The following is a 21,059-nucleotide window of genomic DNA, read 5'->3' on the forward strand; positions in this document are numbered from 1 at the left end:
CCCTCCTTTTTGGAAAATCCCTATTTTTAATGAATAGTTGGCCATAAACACAGTTGAAGCAATCCTTCCAAGTACAATGCAGGACGGTCCAGATGCCCTTGACAATTAGGTCGGTCGGGGGATCTTAAAGAAGGAGATAGTAGCAGGAATCTGTCAGATTACCTCAACGAACATTGCTCTCCAACAGAGGAATGGCTAGCCAATGAACTCTCATCGACCACTGACACTCTGAAGATTTCTTCACCCGTCGACCTATTAGCCAGACTCGTGGCTGATGAATACCCTATTCAGATCAAGGAGGTCAAATCTAAAACATAGGGGGGTAAGGTTCAAGTGGTAAAATTGTGTTTGGTTTACTACTGCCAGTCAGGTTCCATTGCGATATGGTTCTCACATTGCCATCCAGCTTTCAAGTGAGGCCGCATCCAACCAAACATAATGGCTGGTGATGTAGAAGAATACACTCCTCCAGTGATCATACAATACACTTCTTTCCCATTTGATGAAAACAAGGAAAGTGAAGCCGGAGTCGACAAAGCGTCACATGTCGACATAGTTACCGTCGCGGTTGGGGGCGCGTCTAAAAGGGTGATTATCTACAAACCTACCCATGAAATGACACAACACCTTAAGCTGTTATACATATCGGCTCATCTAGATGGATGCCCTGTTACCCGAATTCTGGTGGATAATGGAGTTGTTGTAAATTTGTTGCCATGGAAAATGATGGCCAAGTTAAGGAAAACTACAACTGATCTTATCCCATCAGAAGTGAACGTTATAAATTTTGCCGGCCATGTTACAAATACACACGGTGTCTTGTAGGTCGATTTGACCATGGGCACCAAAATAGTTATGGCACCAATTTTTGTGGTGGAAACTTCCTTAAGTTATAATGCGTTATTGGGGAGAGATTGGATCCATTCTTTTGCATGCTCCAATTCTTTCCACCATGCATCGCTCTCAAGCCCCTTTTCCAAAAAGAAAGAACCATCCATCTTCTTCAAAACCCGAACAACCTCTTCACCACTCTTGGAAATACATAGAAATTCATGAAGAAATTTTGGATCTTCATAACCCCTTCACCAGCGATCAAACTATTATTCCTATCAATATGCAATGTCATTGGTCAATTTTTCATAATGAACCTTTCGATCGTCGAAATATCTTTATCTCTCTAGAAAATTGGGTCAGAAAAGAACCCAGGATCTTGACAGGATATTTGGAGGGAAATGGACACTACCAAAGAGTAGGCAGAATTCATAAGATGAGATTTTTACGCCCATATTATGCTCCTCAACAACCTTTCCCCACCCATTATTTTGAGACAGCTCAACAACTGTTCTTCTCTGAGAGATTGCCTTGGAACATGGAGAACTTCTTAACTACAGGACTCCTGTCTCTTCATGATTTCTATAGTGCCTGGGCCTGTGCTGTTGTTCAGAAACATAATGCCATTCTGGAATAGATTTCTCTTTCTGATGCAATCATAGCCACATCTGAACATTTTCATGCGGATGCTGCTATTTTCAGAGGCTTTCTCAACCATTGGTCTCTGATCACCAATTCATTTCATCTTCCTTCAGGTGAAATGAGCATTACCCTGTGGGATCTATTTTGCATAGCGGGTCTTCCCATTATGGGCAACATTTTTGATGCATATGTGCCTTCTAATGGAGAACTTGCGCTAGCATTGGTGGGAGGAGATACATCTAAAATTTCTGGAACCACCCTTGAACTTTTCAGTGCATTAGCCAGCTTCCCTCATCCTGATCACATTACTTCTCTTGAATGGTTGGCTTATTTTTCTCAAAAGTTACGGTACTTCATTCCCCTTTCGATTTCTATTTCCATAATTTTAATATCAAATGATTTTAGCCTGATCATCATATCTTCTTCTTGGCAGCTTTGTAAATCATAACCATTCAGAGCTCAAGGCCATTCGCAAGAACATTAAGCACACTGCGGAATATAGTTCTTCTTGTGAACTAGCCGCCTTCTTAGCTTATTAGTTAAGCTTGGTGATATTCCCGGATTCTGATCAAACGGACATCATCAGACCTTCCTTCTTTGTGGTCGTAGGTGCAATGGTGGAATGTTAAAAATATTCGTTAGCTCCTTCAGTTCTATGTTCCCTTTATTGCGCTTTCGGAGATGTTATTCTTGGTCCAAAGGATCCTGTCTGCACTCCATGGCATTTCTTCATAGGCTAGCTAGGGGTATACTTTCCTTGGACATTTGCTGATTCTGGAAGAGCATATTCAAACCCTAACCGACTTCCTCTTCAACATTATCAATTGAGAGATATGATTAAGAAATCAAATCAATGGATCTCTAGAAAAATAGAAAGCAATGATCCTATCAACTTTCATCAATTTTCAATGTTTAGGTATCCTGAAGATGTAGAAGCTATTGATGATGATTCCATCTCGTCTGGTGAACATTCTTTCCTTATTTCCATCAGATCTAGTACCCTTCCTTTGAGGGAGAATAGCGTATTCTGGCATGAACCATATTATCCTAGTAGGTTCGCTCGCCAATTCGAATTTGATCAAACTGTGCCAAAGACTTGTGATATTGTCACCAGAGCAATGAGAAGTTACGACATTGGGCCATATAATTGGGCCCTAATATGGAAGCAACTCCTAAATGTTCACACTGGATCACATTTCCTCATTCCCGGTTACAATTGTCCAGTTAGTGCTTCTTACTGTTGGATGCGCTGGTGGGTCCATCAATATTACTTAGTAGACCAATGTTACCCAGTGAATCATGCTATATGGATCCCTCCACCTTACCTGAAAGATCATCAGAAAGACCAAGGTATCGGCTATTTTGAAGAAATGGATCGTGCCCCCTCTCCAGGCCAACTTTGCATAAGAATCTCTTCGGAAGACGACGCTCATGAAGTAAAGCCTGCTGATGCTCTTGAAGGATGGATAGCTTTTAGTACTCCTTTAAGGGACACTCACAAATTGCTGACAGAGACTAATGATTCCTTGCAGTTCTTTCCTCCTCCTCCTTTGCGAATATTACAAGATAATTCTCCTTTACTGTAAAAAAGGCAGAAAGTGGAGAACATCGTTGCCCACCTCAGCAAGATATACATATTGTTATTGAAGACTCATCCTCTTCAGAAAGATAAGCATATTTTGAGACATTTGACTTAGTATAGAAAGTTTCGAGTATCAAACATTTTGATCAGACTTAATGTAATCACAGTCTATGTTGCATGCTTGTTTGTTCTAAACATGAAATTTTCATGATTTTTGTCATTATATCAAACAATCGGCATATTTGGAAACATTCCATATAGTCATGTTTTCTCTTTTGAAAGTATCACAATATTTTGAGACGGTTTATTCTTTTCATAAATTTTCAGGTCATGATTTATTGTAAGCATATTTATTTACTCTCATATGAAATATTCTGAAAGCACTGTGAGATATTCTAATATTTAATGAAGCATAACAAATAAAAATATCAACAAATTACAATTATTAGTATAGGATTTCCTATGTGATTTTGGTTTTGATAGGCGGTACTAGGTTTCAATTCAGTTAGATGATCACAGATAGTTTAAGCTCTTGAGTAGTGGAGCCACCTAGTTTTTTAGACTCTTGAGTAGTGGAGTCGGGTCTCACGTGATAGTCTCTGTAACTCTCATGAGTTCACTGAACTTCTTACACCCATAAACCGCGATCCATCAGAGGGGCCTAATGAAGCTATCGGGGCTGTGAACTCGGTTGGATTTACGCATAGGGTTGGTCACAGTAACTCTCTAGAGTTCACGGGGCCCACAAGGCGACCTTTGGGGTACGAAATCCAGGGCTACCAGTCCATCAATGAGTAGGTTTAGGCCCTTCCTCATGAGTTACTACTGAAATCAAGCTAAGGATCTGGGGGGTCTTATGCATGGTTGGCCAATCTATGGTTAACGACCAAAGAGCACACATTGTCACCCATGTTTTCTTCGTCTGCAAGGTCAAGCCCATTCACAGGAGAGTAATTTCATCTGTTCCCTGTGACGCTGCCAGAAAGCTATACAGACGGCATGGGTGTTACGTGTGATTAGCCGTCGAGGACTTTTTGGCCCTTTAGGACTTTCAGTCACTGACTTCATCCGTCGCTCGCATGGGTATACGTACGATGGCCTTCACGGTCTTTTTAGGGCCACTAGCTTCTCACCGCTAGCCAAATGGCGATGGAGATAGGCTTTCTGCATAGTTAGTCATATAGGGCTTGGCTACGCTGCCTTAAGAAGTAAGCTGCCATCACTGTCATTAACTTTATATGTGGTTGGCTATATAGTTTGTACCATTGCCAGAATTGGTGAATCAATAATTGATATTTCACCGCCGCTGATAACGTTCTGAGAACATTCATATTATGTTTAAAATAATGTGTCAGCTTGGCGATAATAGCAATTTTGATAAAATGAGCGATTGATAATGACAGCGATAGTTGCTAATTTTGGCGATAATCATCAATGTTTGGTAAATTTGACAATAATCGTCAATGTCGGCGACAATCGTCAACGCTTGGTAGAAATCATCAATACTTGAGCAGCAATTATCAACGACAGCAATCATCAATGCTTCTGATATGTTTGAGAAGCTTTACTTGAAAATTTGCACCTTTTATTCATTCACATGAGGGAGAGTACATGACTTTGTCTTTCGCAGCCCTTTTTCCCTTCTACTTGTCCTGTCCCCTTTTGATGTAGAGGCATTATGGCAATAATCCTCTAGAAATCAGAACCTTCTTCAGGGATAATACTTCTTGATAAAGTGTGCATTGACTGGTATATTAATTCCCCATCCATCTTGATCAACCACTCTGTATGCTCCATTTGAATATACTTCCCTTATAATGTACGACCCATCCCATTTAGGCTCAAACTTGCACCCTGTTCTGTAGGTAACCACTATTGCTCTTTTCAACATTAGCACCATATCCCCTTTCTTGAAAGAGCGATATTTCACTTGTTTATCAAAGGCAGCTAATATTCTTGCTTGATACTATTGTAACCGCTGCTAGGCTGCCAAACGCTTCTCATCGAGTAAGTTCAGTTCTTTCAACCTTATCTTTACATTTTCATTATCTGTAATTAACTGATGCACAACCACTCTGAGTGAAGCGACTTGTGTTTTGATTGGAACGACTACCTCTACGCTATAAACTAGCGAATACGGTGTTGCACTTGTTGCCGTTCGGTGAGTAGTTCTATACGCCCATAATGCCTCTTGCAACGTTTCGTCCTAGTCATGCTTATTTCCAGTCACTGTCTTCTTTAGTATCTTCACAATCATTTTATTAAATGCCTCTGCTAACCCATTTGTCGGTGGATAGTAAGGTCTTGAAAATGAATGGTGAATACTGAACTTCTGACACAGTTTCTCCATGCCCCTATTCTTAAAGGGGGTATCATTATCGGTAACAATCTTCTTTGGGATGCCATGGCAATATATTATCGCATGTCGAATGAAATTGACTATATTTTTTTCTTTGACATTACATAATGCAATTGTTTCTATCCATTTAGAGAAGTAGTCTATTGCTGCCAAAATATATTGTTTTCCCTTAGATGAAGGCAGATTTATGGGCTAAATGACATCGAGTCCCCAAGCAGCGAAAGGCTAAGAAATAACCATTTGATGGAGAGCTTCATGGGAAACATGCATGACATCTTCGTGAATCTGACATTCGTGGCACCTTTTTACATAATTTATCGCATCTTTGAACATCATAGGCCAGTAATACCCCACTCGATGTACTCGATGAAAGAAATTTCATCCAGACTGGTGTGCCCCACATTCTCCGGAATGAGCTTCTCGTAGCATTTAACTTGCTTCTTGTTCGTCAAAACAACGTAGCAGCATCCCATTGTAAGATTTTCTGTAAAGCAACTCACTACAAATGATGAATTTGCTTACTCGCTATCTGATTTGCTGCCTTTGCGCTGGATCTTCTGGCAAGGTATCATATTTGAGGTAATCTACGAATGGTTGTCTTTAATCATCCATTGTCACTTCTAAACATGATATAGGAAGTATTTCAACAACTTCATTGACAGCTTCGGGAGAGGGTAGGAATCTTCTTTCTTCTATAATCACTTGGAGCGGGCTTTGGTTTGAACAGGACAGGGCTGCTACCAAACTAGCCAGAGCATCTGCCTTTGCATTCTTAGATCGAGGTATATGTTTGATTTCAACATGACAGAATTACTCTAGTAACTGCTGGGCTTTCCGACAATATGGTAAGAGTTCTTGCTTTCTTATTTCGAACTCGGTCGTTAGTTGATTTATAATTAGCTTAAAATCTCCAAAAATTTGCAACATCTTTATTTTCATCTCATGGGCAATTTTCATTCCAATGATGAGAGATTTATATTCAACTTCATTGTTCGTGCAAGCAATGCCCAATGTAAAGGAATAGGGTAATAAATCACCCTGAGGTGTGATGAAAATATCTCCTGCCCCCGCTCCTGCCGCTCGAGAAGCACCATCGAAATACATCTGCAATAGGCCCTGTGGTTCAGTCATCATTACATGTTCATCGGGAAAATCGTCATAAACTGTCTCACTCTCTGTTACTGGATGTGCTGCTAAGAAATCTGCCACTGCTTGTCTTTTCACTGCTTTTGTTGGCTCATAGGTAATTGTGTATTCCAAAAGTAACAACATCCATTTGGCCAATCTTTCTGATAACATCGGCCTTGTCATTAAAATTTTTATCGGATCTGCTCTTGAGATCGGAGTTATGTCATGGGAGAGACAATAATGTCTTAATTTCTTTATTGCAAATATTAATGCCAGACACTCTTTCTCGATTGGAGAATAATTACATTCCGTGTCCATCAGAGTTCGGCTTAGATAATAAAGAGCAGTTTCTTTCCCATCTTCATTCACCTATGTTAATAAGGCTCTGAGCGAGTTTTCAGCAGCAGATATGTACAAGATAAGTGGTTTACCTTTTATAGGAGCTGTCAATAATGGAGGCTGCATTAGTAATTCTTTTATTGAATTGAATGCATTCTGACAGGCTTTGTCCCACACGAATTCTGTTCCTTTCTTCATTAAATGGGAAAATGGCTGACACCTCCCTGCTAGATTTGAAATAAAATGACAAATATATGCCAGTTTCCCTTGCAAACTCTTCAATTCCTTTAATGTCTTTGGAGGTGGCATATCTTGAATGGCCTTGACTTTTCTTAGGTTGATTTTAATACCCTTGTGTCTGATGATAAAGCCAAGAAACTTTCCTGACAAAACTCTAAAAGCACATTTGGTCGGGTTCATCTTTAACTGCTTCTTTCTGAGTCGAAGAAAGACCGATGCTAAATGCTCGCGGTGTTCCTAATGATTCCCTGACCTAACCACCTAGTCATCAACGTAACATTCAATGTGCTTATGCATCATATCTTGAAGGATATTTTGCATCGCCCTTTGATATGTTGCCCCAGCATTCTTAAGACTGAACAGCATCACCTTGTAACAATAAATTCCCAGCGAAGTCCTAAATGCCATTGCTTCTTCATCTTCGTGTGCCATCCTAATTTGATTATAACTAGCATATCCGTCCATTAAATACATTACAACATATTGCATTGTACTATCGATCAACAGTTCCGTTATTGGGAGGAGAAAATCATCCTTCGGGCAAGCTTCATTCAGATCCCTAAAATCTACACACACCTTGATTTGTCTGCTTTTCTTTTTTACTGGGACAATATTCGATATCCACGTAGGATATTTCACCTCTCTGATAAATCAGACTTTGATCAGTTTATTTACTTCCTTCTCTATCAGAGGGACCAGATCTGGATGAAATCGCCTTTGCACTTGCTTAATCGGTTTCCTGTCCTTAGAAATATTTAACCGATGCACCACTACTGAAGGTTCCAAACCTGGCATTTCCGCATATGTCCAAGCGAAGACATCTTTATTTTCTTTCAACAATTGGATATACTTTTTGGCTTCCTTTTCAGGAAGATTGGCGATTAGGAATGTATTTCTCAGCTCTTCATTTGTCCCCAAATTTACCTCTCGCAAACTGTCGATTGTTGGCTGCCCCCCGTCTTCTATCTGCTTAGGAGCTGTCTTAGGATGTTTGACTATTTTGGCATCTATCTCTGATATTTGATCAACCGTGACCATATTTACTGAAGATTCTACCCCCAATCCTTGAAATCTTTCTCTCGTCTTCTGGCCTACTCCAATAGGCACTTGAATTCCTTTCCCGTAATTTAAACTAGTCAGTTCTTCATCATCAAAATCCATCCTGTTCGTTATTCTTTTGCTTACCAGATTGTATTTCTTGAGATTATAGGGTGTTAGCTTGTCGTGATACACATTTTCCTTAGTCTGTATTTCTATCATTTCTTCCAAAGAGGCATAAAACTCAATCGACTCCAGATATTTTGCATTGGCTTCCACACAAAACTTTCCTGGGACAGCTGGGAATGGCTTATTCCTCTCAACATATGGCAATGGCACTGTATAATTTGACTACAGGATTTTCAACTGTTCAGGCAATGTAACGTTAATGGTGGTTGTCCTGGCTGTCTCAGATGTCTTGGCACAAAATAAAACTTCTTCTTTACTTCTGAAGTTTCAGATGACCCTACCTTTTCAAAATCTCCTTTTATTGTTTTCACATGAGCATTTTCTAGGGTTTTGCTTTCGTCATTCTTTTTCTCTTCCCCTCTAGCAAATCCATCATAGTAACTGGCATTTGCGAAGAAGGCTTCTGCTTCTGTGTATGGTCTTGCATCGGCCATTACCTTATACTGTATCCCATCCCTACAGTATTTAAAACATTGATGAAGAGTGGAAGGTATAATACCATGCTGATGTATCCATGGTCTCCCTAAGAGAAGATTATATGTCGTGATTGCACTAATCACGTGACAAACAACGTTAGTAGTTAAGTTTCCTATTTCTAATATCACCGTAATCTTGCCGAGCACACGCTGCCCATCTTGATTAAAGCCCTGTATCATTATTTCACTAGGGTGCAATTCGGAATGACGGTAACCTAATTTTTTCAACATTGTTAACAGTAAAAGGTTTACTGCAGATCCATTGTCGAGCATAATCCTTTTTATTTCCTTACGCGAATGTGGCCTACTATCATCAATGGCCTATTATGCCTTACATCACAAGCTAGATCATCATTAGAGAAGGTGACTACTGGCATACAGTCTTCCCATTCTTTGCGTCTTTCATGTTCCATTTCCACAAGTAATGTTTCTCTGACATTGTGGTCGGATAACGCTTGAATTGAACTTTGCCTGAAATCTTTTGATAACTTTAATGCGTCGTAAACACTTAACTGAGCTGGTATACTCTTCAAATGATTCACGACATCATAAGTCACTTTCACTGTTTCATTCTTTTCTTCTCTCTTATCACTGTCATGTTGATCCTTGATGATCTCAGTCCTTGTCGTTCTGACTTTCTTCCTCGGGGGACTCGCCATCCCTTTTCCCAATCATAGAGTAATCACCACGGCTTTTCTTATCATCTCACAACTCTCTTTCTCTGCTCTTTCATGAACACTGTCCTGAACTATCAGCACATTCACCGTTGCCTTTGCATCCCTTTCCTTTTCTTTTCGATCACTATTTCACCCTTGTTTATCATTCTTTGTATTATGCACTTTAATGTATAAGAATTTTCTGTTAGATGCCCTACCAGACGATGGTAGCGGCAGAAATCTCTTTCTCTTCATTTTCCTGCATCTTCAGGGTGCTTGGACGTGGGTAATTATATTGTCCTAGCTTTCAACAACTAGTTCATTATAGGAAGAACGTCTTCTTTATCGAATGCAAATCCTTCGTGAGAATTAAGCGACCTGGGCCTTTTTCCCATGAATCTGCTTCTAGGGCGGGTTGATTCTTCCTTTTCTTTTGTCCCTTTTTCTCTTGAATCCCTTGTTTCCTGACTTCTTTTATCATAGTCTACAGTATTTGCGATTAACCTAGTGGATCCCCTTCTGGTTTTTTCATAGTGAAATGCTGAAATCTTTTGGGTCATCAGTTCTAGAGCATGGGCTTTGGTGGCTAAATCACGGAAAGTCATAATATCGGCGCTAGTAAGACCGAACTATAATGACCCAGAAAATTTTGTGCCAAGACCCGAGTACTACCTCTATTTTCCTTAGAAACTATTTGTGGGGTAATTAGCACTTAACTCGATTGGTTGTGAAATTTGCACCAATCACTTTAAATTTAATTTGCATGACTCAAAACCTGTAGAATAGTTAGCGCTATGTTACTCTGAAATTTGGGATTCATCGCTAAATCCAGTTGCTCTTGGGAATTTTTAGAAGCTTTGGATTGGACCTGGACTGTGCATAGAAAGTCCGATAGCGATGATCTTAGGCAGTTATGGTCATCATGTTGGACTTGGCCATCACCTCAAAAATTAAGTCCAGATGATGTCCTGGGTCGATTTGATTGAGTCCGGAGTGAAGAGTGTGAGAACGGTGGGAAATTAAGTATGCTTTTATGAAATTTGAGTCGTGTCGCTTGCGCAATGAATTTAAGCAATCTGACCATTGGATTCTGACCCAATTTCACCCTCTGATCAGGGAAGATAGCCCAGGCAGGTCATAGTGCTTGTGGTCCTGATCGAGTTTCGGTGACCGTTGAATTGAGTGTGGTCCTCCACGGTTGATCTGTAGATCTGATCGGTACGAAAACTTAGTCTGACCTAGATCCATGGTCAGTGAGCTTAAGTCCGACTGCACATGGAAAAAGGCCCACCAGAAGTGTTCCGTTGGATCGAGAGAGGCCTGTTTTGGTTATAACCTAAGTATACCTTGGCCCTGGGGCTATTTTCATCAATGTTAGGCCTATATATAGACCTTAAAACCCTAACTCTCTTTTCCATACGAATTTCCTAACCCTAGCTAAGAAAGAGAGGGGAAAAGAGAGAGAAAGTGAGAGAGAAGTTGGTGAATCATCTTAAATTCTTTCCTGTTGCTCTACATCCTCAAACCTTCACTTTTGAATCATTTTTTCGGTGATTCTAAGTTCCTTCTTGGGTAAGTTAACCTAACCCTAATCTGTTTTAGAGCTTCAAAGAGTTTATGTGTTGTTGTAGCTCATTTCTATTCTTGCCTTAGGTTGTTTAGTCGCCGTTGACAAAAACATATCGTCTGAATCACTTCGGTGCGCTATTTCTGGTTTAAGGTGCGGACTTTAATCATATAGGTTATGGTTTTCAAGGCTTTCAATGCCAGCTAATGGTTTATTCTTGTTATGGATGAAATTTCACATGTCAAATGCTATGTTTATCTTGTGTTCCTGATATGTATGTGTTATATTGAGATTTGTGTATTTTATGTGTATGTAGGAAGTACCGTATACGTATAAAATGTGAACATGTACTTGCCATGATTAATTGTGGTGTACTTATGCTAATTGTATGTGTGACAACTCCTTGGTAAAAGGAATTGTCCAAATGCGTGTATTTCAACGTGCATCATGTATGTTAGACTATGTATTCTAAGTGTTTGTAGAAATGTCTGTATGGCCTAAAGTGTAATATATTAACCAAATTGCGGGCATTGAGAAGCGATTCTCAACACTCCTATTGATGTGTATGATTTACCATGCAAGTCATATTCCTTGTTGTTTAAGTTCAACTATTACATATGTTTAAATTCATGTTAAGTTGATATTCTTTAAATGCTCATATACTACATGATTGGAATTATTGTTCCATTACTGTTCTAAATTCTATATGAATATCTGTTGTAGTGGAATGTGTTTGGGACTATGAAATAGTCTAGGAAATCGGTAATCGACCTTGAGTTAGTGGCTGAGGTTGCTTTCGCCACAAAGGACGTGATTTGATGAACCCGAGTCGTATTAGAGTTGTCGGCAGTGGTTTGGCCACACAGAGTGTTTGTGCACTCTATGTCATTCAACCCAACGTGCGCTCATGCTAGTCGAGTTCGTCAAGTAACCCGATTGTCTAATGTATGTTCACCGTGTATGGACGCTATTGTATGAATCTAGGGTACCAAACTTACCGATGAAATCCTGTTAACTGTTGTACCTGGATCCGCTAAGACTCATGAGCCGGACATGATGGTATGGGACACCGTGGTCGAGCTGTCGGCCTACACTGGGGTGACGAGCCTCCCCGTAGTGACCAGTGAGCAATGAAACTCGTGAGCCGATTATGGTGGTATGTGACACTATATTCGTGCTGTCGGCCTACATTAATTGGTGACGAGCCCTTTATAGTGACCTCGAGCATACCTAGATACCGCATTGAGCTGACAAGCCTTATTGTAGTAACGAAGGTATGATAGGCGTGCATTGATTGGTGACGAGCCCTTTGCAACGACCTAAAACCATATGATCATCTGAGATTGTCTAGGACTGACGACCCTAGAATGGATCACTGTTTAGAAATTGATATGAGGAAGGTACCTTAGCTTCCTAATCTTGCTGTATGAAAAGGGCTAATAACAACTTGGTAATCATGTTCATGTACCGCATTGCATGTGCCTGGAAGAGGTGGAGCACTTGAGGTGATGTCATGCGTAACATAAGATGAAGACGCTGAGGGTGTACAAGCGAGGGCATGCATCATTCTGCATACATCTTTGCACTAACAAGAGTACTTAGGACATGTTTGATTATTCTGGTTTATCATTACTACTTGATTGAATTGATAACATGTTAACCTTTGCTATATTGTTCCACTGAGTTGATCACTCACTCCCACGTTCTGGGGCGGTGTTAAACACCCACTAGATTCTGTCTTAGCTGCAGATGTTGATGAGACCTTTGAGGCAGAACAGGAGTTCGAGGATGATGAGGCTGCATTTTCTTTCATGCAGTTTTCAGGTGGGTTCTAGTGAACCTTGTTCTGATGTGTGGGATTCTGGGATTTCTTTTTGGAAATAGATGATGTAATTTGATACTTGTAATTTTGATAGCAACACTTGTAATACAACCTGGTATGTATATATGTATTTTAGGGATTTGCACATGTACACACATATTTCTTTAAGTCTTCCGCTTGCGTTCTTCACTTATCCCTGAATTATGTTTACAGTTTGGCTTAATCTATCCCATGTTTTATGTACTCATACAGACAACATACATCCATCAATAAATATGTTGTATAAGTGATGTTTTGAAACTCGGGAGCTGAGTTATGCTCGACCCCAGAATTTCAGGGCGTTACACGAACGCAATTCCCGTTTCCATGGAATTTAAACACATCTTGACTTGTTCTTTTTCTTTCGGTAACTGCTTACACGAGGCCCCTAATGTCTTCCATCTGTCTATAAACTTCTCCATTGATTCCCATTCTCTTTGCTGTACTGAAGCCAACTCTGTGATGCTGACATCACTCTCTGAAGAGAAGAAGTTTGACATAAAGGCATCCTGCATCTGTTCCCATGTGTGTATCGATCCTGGAGCCAGACTAGTATACCATCGAAATGCTTTGCTTGTCCAGGATGATCCGATCAAACGTAGGCAGTATTGTGGTATCGTGGAGAAATTCCCCATACTAGTAAAGTGCATCAAATGCTCTTTCGGCGACCCTTCCCCATTAAACTTTTGAAAATCCGAGTGCTTGAAGTTAACTGGGAATGGGACATCTTCTATTTCCCATGGGTATGGAGTTCGATATCTGAATCAACTATCATTTTCACGCTCCCTTTCCACCCTGACGGCTTCCTCAACAACTTGCCGCACTTCCTCTTAAGTTATAGTCCTTACTGCCGGAGTAGACCTGAGTGATCCTACCCCCAGGGGCTGAAAACCTTCAGGTCGATGTTCTTGTCCGTTCATTGTGCTCATCATCGGAGGAGCCGCTATCTAGGCTATGTTGTGGGCAAGAGTTGCTAGGGCTTCCCTAAGATTTCTGCATTCTTCTATCAATGTTCTCTATGCTTGCGCCATTTCATTCATGCAGTCTTCCGTAGTCGGCATAGTCCCCTGATCTGCTCCGACCATATGTACTATGGCTTCCCCACTTCCTGATGAAGCCGTATTCAGAGTGGGATAAGAACGTGTTGACGTAATGGGGCTCACAAGGAGGGGAGTCCTGTTTGATTTTCCCATACTTCCACTGCAATTGATTGATTGAAATGACACAGAAGTAGGTGATCGCACGAGTAACACTTTTCCCTTTTGTTCTTTTGTCCATCAAGCTCTTAGAGCAATTAGAGCCGATGCTAATTGTGGAGCCATATGCCGAAGATATATGGTAGGAGGGGCCAATTCAGGATTCTTTTTGGTAGCGTTCCGTGTTATCGGTCCCCTAGTTCGCGGCGAAGGCATACTCATTCTAAAGCTTCTTGCATTTCGAGCCCTGCTTCTCCGAGATGTCACGACAGTCCAATTCTCACCATCTTTTGGTACTCGAGGTGAAGTAGATACGACTCCAACCATTGTTCGATCTGAGTCATTTTTATCTACGGGAGACTAAGTCTCACACTTCAATGGCTGGTCCAGTGCATATTCCACCATAAATCCAGTCACAGTGAAATAGAAGTTTATCTACGTCGCTGAGTTCACCATTTGATCATAGTTCGGAACCTTATCTTTTTTACGTTCAAAATGAGAGACAAAAATTGTAATCATTATTTGGATAATCAATATAATCTATCTAAGAGATGAAGGGGAGGATGTTTCCACTGAGAGTTGCCATTTTGGTGTCAGAAAGATGCCAAACTATAATGAAAGTTCTATAGCTATCTCAATGTTAACATAAAATAAGATAGAGTCCCCAGTAGAGTTGCCATTTTGTTTCGAACAAGAAACAAATGCATTTGATTTGTGAGATTATCTTATTCAAATGTAATAGAAAAAAGAGTCCATTAAGAACAATCATCATATTATTAATACTGATTTCATTTACATCCTCGGGTATCCCTTGATTCTAAGATAGATTATTTAGAATACAGAAATTGACAAAGTTCAAATGTCCAAGCCGGATGTCAAATTCGGTAGTACTTCGACTCGTAATTTGATCATTTCTTTAAGAGGAATATTGTACGAATCATATCAGTTGATTTCTCTCCTCGAAGCTTAGACAGAAGAAGAGCTGGAGCTTGATCATTTCGGCTCGATCACCATTATAGACTGCATGGCAGTCTGGTTGTGTGGGTCATGGTTTGCATGGGTCCGGGCAAGCCACTGGCTTCTCTTCAGTCCTACCTTCAGTCTTCTCTGCTGCTCTGCACCTCCTCTAAAATCTTCGATCCCCCAAATGAGGGGGGAAGGGGGGTATTTATAGGCCTCCGCAGGTGTGAAACCTCGATCTTGGTGCCTAGGGGCCCACCTTTCATTGCTTCAAATCATTTACAGAGAACAAGTCCAGAGTCAGTTGTGCGAACCTGTGCAATTGGTATATGGGTTGTGCAGACCCGTGCAATCAATATCATTTGTGTAGACCCACGTAAACCCCCTCTAAAAGTACTTGTTCTTCTTCATTTTCTATTTCCTTCCATCTTTCACTTTTAATCTTCTTTTTCTTCAATTCTTTCTTCTCATTTTTATGCCTCAACATGCACCAACTTTTGGTTGATCATTGATACGACATGCATTGGTACGCCATTTTCCACCGTTCTTAAAGAATTGCTATCTACACCCACTTTAAGTAATGAATGATACAAACTTGTACCAATGTTATACCGAAGAGTAGCTTTGGTGGTGGAGACTGGATTCCTTTCTTAGATTGTGGTGATCCCAATATTAAACTGGATGACCAACAATGGTAGCAGGTGTTCATCCCTATCTTTATCTATTCATGTAAGGGCCAATTAGGAAAGGTGGCGGTGTATTTGAAGAACTTTAGAGATATATGGAGAGAATTTTACGACAATATATATGGTATTTATCAAGCAGTGACACCTCATCTATCAGTAAAAAGTAGTGAGTAGTCGTGCTGAAGCGGTTATAAGAATAAATGGCAAGTTTAGAATTAGGGAATGCAAGTAGTACTAAGATGATTATTGTCACGCCCTAAACTCGGAAACCAGGCTCACAAAATTTTTGATCACCGAATTCAGTGCCGACAGCCTCCGTAGCACTCCATTCTCGGCTCCCGGCACCCATATACCAGGTTCTGATCATGGGATCCTACGAGGAGGATTTTGAACATGAATTTGATTTGTAATAAGTATAACTATAAGCATAACCCACGAACAATAACGAGGACACCATCACAAAAATCCACTATGATCAAAACTTGAGTACAATGTACATAAAGAGAAATATAATAATAATGGTAATAAAACTCCAGAAGCTCTGCGGTACGGTCCTGCTCCTACTCAGCTATGACAAAATGTTACCTACACATAACGGTCATGCATAAGCTTATAGAAAGTTTAGAGGGTGGTGTAAGTATGTGCACGATATAAGCGTGCTCAGGATGCAATATCAGAGTAATGCAAAAACTTATTGGTAAGTCCATGAATGCTATCGGCCATAACGAGGCTAAGCGATGCAAGGCCTACAGGTCTAATGTCATATGTGAGGTGCAACTCAAGCACACCAAATCTCATCTGCATCCTTATATCAATACAGTTTATCTCTGGAATGTATATATCACTGGGGTCTAATATTCTATACACCAAATTACCTCCCACTGGATGCGTAACCATGCAAGTGGAAGAGACCTCACTATCTACCTACTAATATTAGCCCGACACATCGATAGTAGACCCATTTATGAGCTGGTCAAACTTAGCCTAGTTATGCCCCCTACCTTCGGGCGGATAAAGCCACACCCCCTTCCAACCGACCACGACATAGTGGGAGATGCGGCCTACTGGTATACTGCTCTCGTGCACTCATGTATCCACTCGGTCTAGACATTGGAGTCTTCCTTTGGTACTATCGGGTTTAGGGATTTTCACCCAGGGACATTTATGGTGCCTCGATACTAGTAACAATATTTTTGGTGTCTAATCCAGCCATCCATGATATGCCTATGGAGGCTATGGCCCTAATGTCGCTAGGGAGTACAGAAATCATATCACACAAATGCGAGATGCATGAATCGTACAATCCAGTCATGCAGTAATCTTACATGTACCGCGCACTCATGTGGGTAAATCCTCCTATTTGGGAGTCCCATAATAATCCGCCCAATGGCATGTGCCATGATTAATCACTCCTCATATCAAGCATTCATATGATGCTCATGGGCATGGATCGTGAAGCTATGTTAAACATGTTATATGACGATGATGTACTCTCCTCATATCAAGGATGGGCCTAGATGGCCTACTCATATCAAGAATGGGCCTAACGATCACGGGGGCCCAACGGTTTGGGTTAGCCCACTAAGGGGAGGTGAGAATGGGCCTAACAATGAGCCCTAGGGAGAGTTACAGTATGGACATTTAACCATCATTGCTCTCAAGGCATGACCCATCATAAATATCATTACATACATCATGGTGAAATCACACATCACATCGGTCTTCATATACATCACTTTGGGCCTCACACAAGGGCCTCACATACATCGCATTGGGCCTCACTCATGGGCCTCACATGCATCACATTGGGCCATAATCCATGAGCCCCAAACACTTCATAATAGGCCTCATATCTGAGCCTCAAATACATCACAATGAGCCTCAACTCATGGGCCTCAAAACACATCACAATGGGCCTCATATCTGAGCTTCAAATACATCACAATGGATCACAACCCATGGGCCTCAAATACATCACAATGGGCTACGACCCATGGGCCTCAAACACATCACAATAGGCCTCATATCTAGGACTAATATACATCACATTAAGGTGGGACCCACACGTGTGGGTAAACAACTTTCATTTTATTATATCTACACCATTCATCTATTTTTAGAGATCATTATAGAGCATTACCCAAAAAAAATGAATCATATTGAAAGATCTTCTGGACCATACCAGAAATAGCAGTAGAGATAATGATTTTCACCTTAACAATTCACGGGGGCCACATTAATGTTTATTTTCCCTCCAATCTGTTCATAAGGTCACAAAGACTTGAATTAAAAGGAAAAATAAATCTCATATTGATCCAGAACTTATGTGACCCCCAAACGATTTCAATGGTAAATGTTCAATCCTACGCTGATTTTTGTAGTGTGGTCCACCCGATAGGCAGATTTGTCTTATTTTTAGTCTCAAGCCTTAAAACGAGCTCACAAGTGGGTGGACAGTTTAGATATAACACACCTCAGATCAGACCTACGGAGCTTGCTGACGTTATAATAACAGCTATATAGGTGGTCCCCATCATCCAGATGGACGGTGGGATAAAATGCATATATCATGGTGGGTCTCAGATGAATGGTTGGGATATAACACATCCCTCATGATCAAACCCACAGAATGTTCTGGTGGGGCCCACGTAGATGGATGGTGTGGATGGAACAGATGGACGACATGGATGGAACAGATGGACGACATGGAATGTAATACATACATCAAACGGGACCCACAGAACTTGGTGACATCATACTGCAACTATATAGCTGGTGTGGGGGTCCACGTCTATATAGATTGACGGTTAGGATATAGCACATACTTCATGATCAGACCGACCTAGCTTGTTGACGTCAACAACAGCTATATAGCTGGAGTGGGGTCCACGTCCAGATGAATGGATGGTTAGGATATAACACATAAAATCATGGTAGTCCCACAGAACTTGCTGACGTAATACAACAGCTGAGGTTGCTGGCCGTCCAGCAGATGGATAGTCCAGATATAACACATGCCTTATGATCAGACCCATCGTCCAGAGGTCTAAACGGTGTGGATCTGAAGCACATACATCATGGTAGTCCCACGTAGGACCCATGGACGGACAACATGGGTGTACAAATGCATCATGGTGGACTCCCACCTATCCAGAAAAAGGACGGTATGGATAAACATCACATGGTCCCCACGTAACTTGTTGATGTTAATACAACAGCTATATAGTTGATGTGAAGCACAGCAGCAATCTGTTCCCACGGCAGGTGGGTCCCACGTGCTGGAGGTAGCACATCATTAAGGTGGGCCCCACATTTACATCAAGTTGATATTTGTTGTTCCCATCTAGGGGTGCTGGATGGTCCCAGCAGCTGGCCCGTTCAGGCCTTTTGGCCAGGTGGATGGTGCTGGCTGTCCAAACCATGGGCCCAGTTGCTGGACAGGGTGGGCATCACAGTGGGGTCCACAAAACATGGAAAGAGAGAGAGAGAGAGAGAGAGAGAGAGAGAGAGAGAGAGAGAGAGAGAGAGAGAGAGAGGTGGATATGGGAGGAGCTCCGCCACTATGAGCTCCTCCATGTACATGCATACATCAAGATGGGTCCCAAATAGGATCCATACCATCAATCGGTAAGCCCCACTTGGTCCATCACAAAAATTGAAATCTAATCCTATAAAACACCCACCGATGGTCCTCTTCTTTAGTTCCTTGGAATCCTTGGCTCCTATGCTCCCTCTTTAAGGGTGGATGATGAAGTTTAAAGGGTTGGATGGTGAGATGAGGGGGTAAGAAGTGGGCCTTGATCTTTTCTCTCCTTAGGATTTTCTCTCTTGGTTGCTTGGAATGGTGGAGAGAATGAGAGGGAGAGAGAAGGTGATGGGATGAAAAGGATGGGAAGGATGAGAGAGAGGGATGGTGTGGTGTAAGAAAGGGATGGGTGGAGAGAGAGAGAGTTGACTTGTGGGGGGTGAGGTGGCATGGGGTATGGGTTGCTTGTCTTTATTGATAAGAAAGAGATGGGCGAGGAATGGGTTGTGTACTTGCTTTTGATTGATTAGTTGATGTGAAAGGTGGTAGAGATTCTCTCGGGATTTGCAACGTGCAACATTTCCTCAAAATATACACAGGCCTACAACTCCTAGCCTGGGTATCACATTGGCGCGTGAGACTCGGAGTTAGAACCGTGGTGACGACATGGTCGCTAGGGTACAAGTTTCGGGTCGAGTCGACTCGAGTTGACAGGGTGTGACTCAGGGTCGCGCGTAAATGCTATTTATGTGTTGTGGGTGGCCAGAATTCGACCGGAAGGACCACGGGAGTCTAAGAAATGGTACGGACTAGGATACGGGCCTTACAATTATTGGAATCATCCAAACATGAGAAGTATCCTGATGGCCAAGTTAAGGTAATAAATAATAAAGAAATTTATAAGAAGAAATGATCTCATACCAAGTAAACCAAACCAAACCAAATCAATCTTTCAATTATCCTTTCAAGCATTAGTCATTTACATTCTTTAGTTTAATTCTTATTTTATTTGTCATTTACATTTATTAGTGTAATCTTTACCTTTACCTGCTATTTATATTCCTTAGTATAATCCGTAGTAGTAATCAAGTAACTGTTAACTTTAGCTGTAATTTGAGTCTAGGCTCATATGTTGGATTCAATTTGAGTATCAAGTAAAGTTCTCCATCCAGAGAGGTGTTCTACAGTTGTTCTCCATGGCTAATTGTTATTCGTCCCCGTTATAACCATTCCCTGGAACGACCACTCAGAGGGGAGTACGTGTGATTTATACGGATGGGCATGACAAGACTAGAGATCTGCTTATATGTACAGAGATCTCTCAGTGAGTGGAGCTAGGACATATCAGGAGGTGTTGTGTATCACTGAGGCGGCCAAGAGGGGAGTGGTCGAGCTTGATTGATTGCATGATAGGTGGTGCAATAGGAAGCAAAGGAAACAGAACGTGGGAAGCCTCCATAAGTCGAATAGTGGAAAGCAATTATGATAACAGTTAGAACATGGAAAGGATCCAGAACGGCTGGATCATAGCTATAAATAGAAGAAGAATGTAGCAAGAAAAATCATTTCAGAATAACCCGAACAAACCAAATCTATCTTTTAAATTATCATGTAAATTTACATTTCTTAGTGTAATATGTTACTTTCCTTATCAAGAAAATTTACATTTCCAGCACGATCTTTACTTTTCAAGTCTATTGATTTACATTACTTAGCATAAATCGTAGAGATAATCCTGTAACACAATTTTAGCTATAGTTTGAGTCTATGCTCACACATTGGG

This window comes from Magnolia sinica, chromosome 2, assembly GCF_029962835.1.
Source record: "Magnolia sinica isolate HGM2019 chromosome 2, MsV1, whole genome shotgun sequence".
Lineage (NCBI taxonomy): Eukaryota > Viridiplantae > Streptophyta > Magnoliopsida > Magnoliales > Magnoliaceae > Magnolia > Magnolia sinica.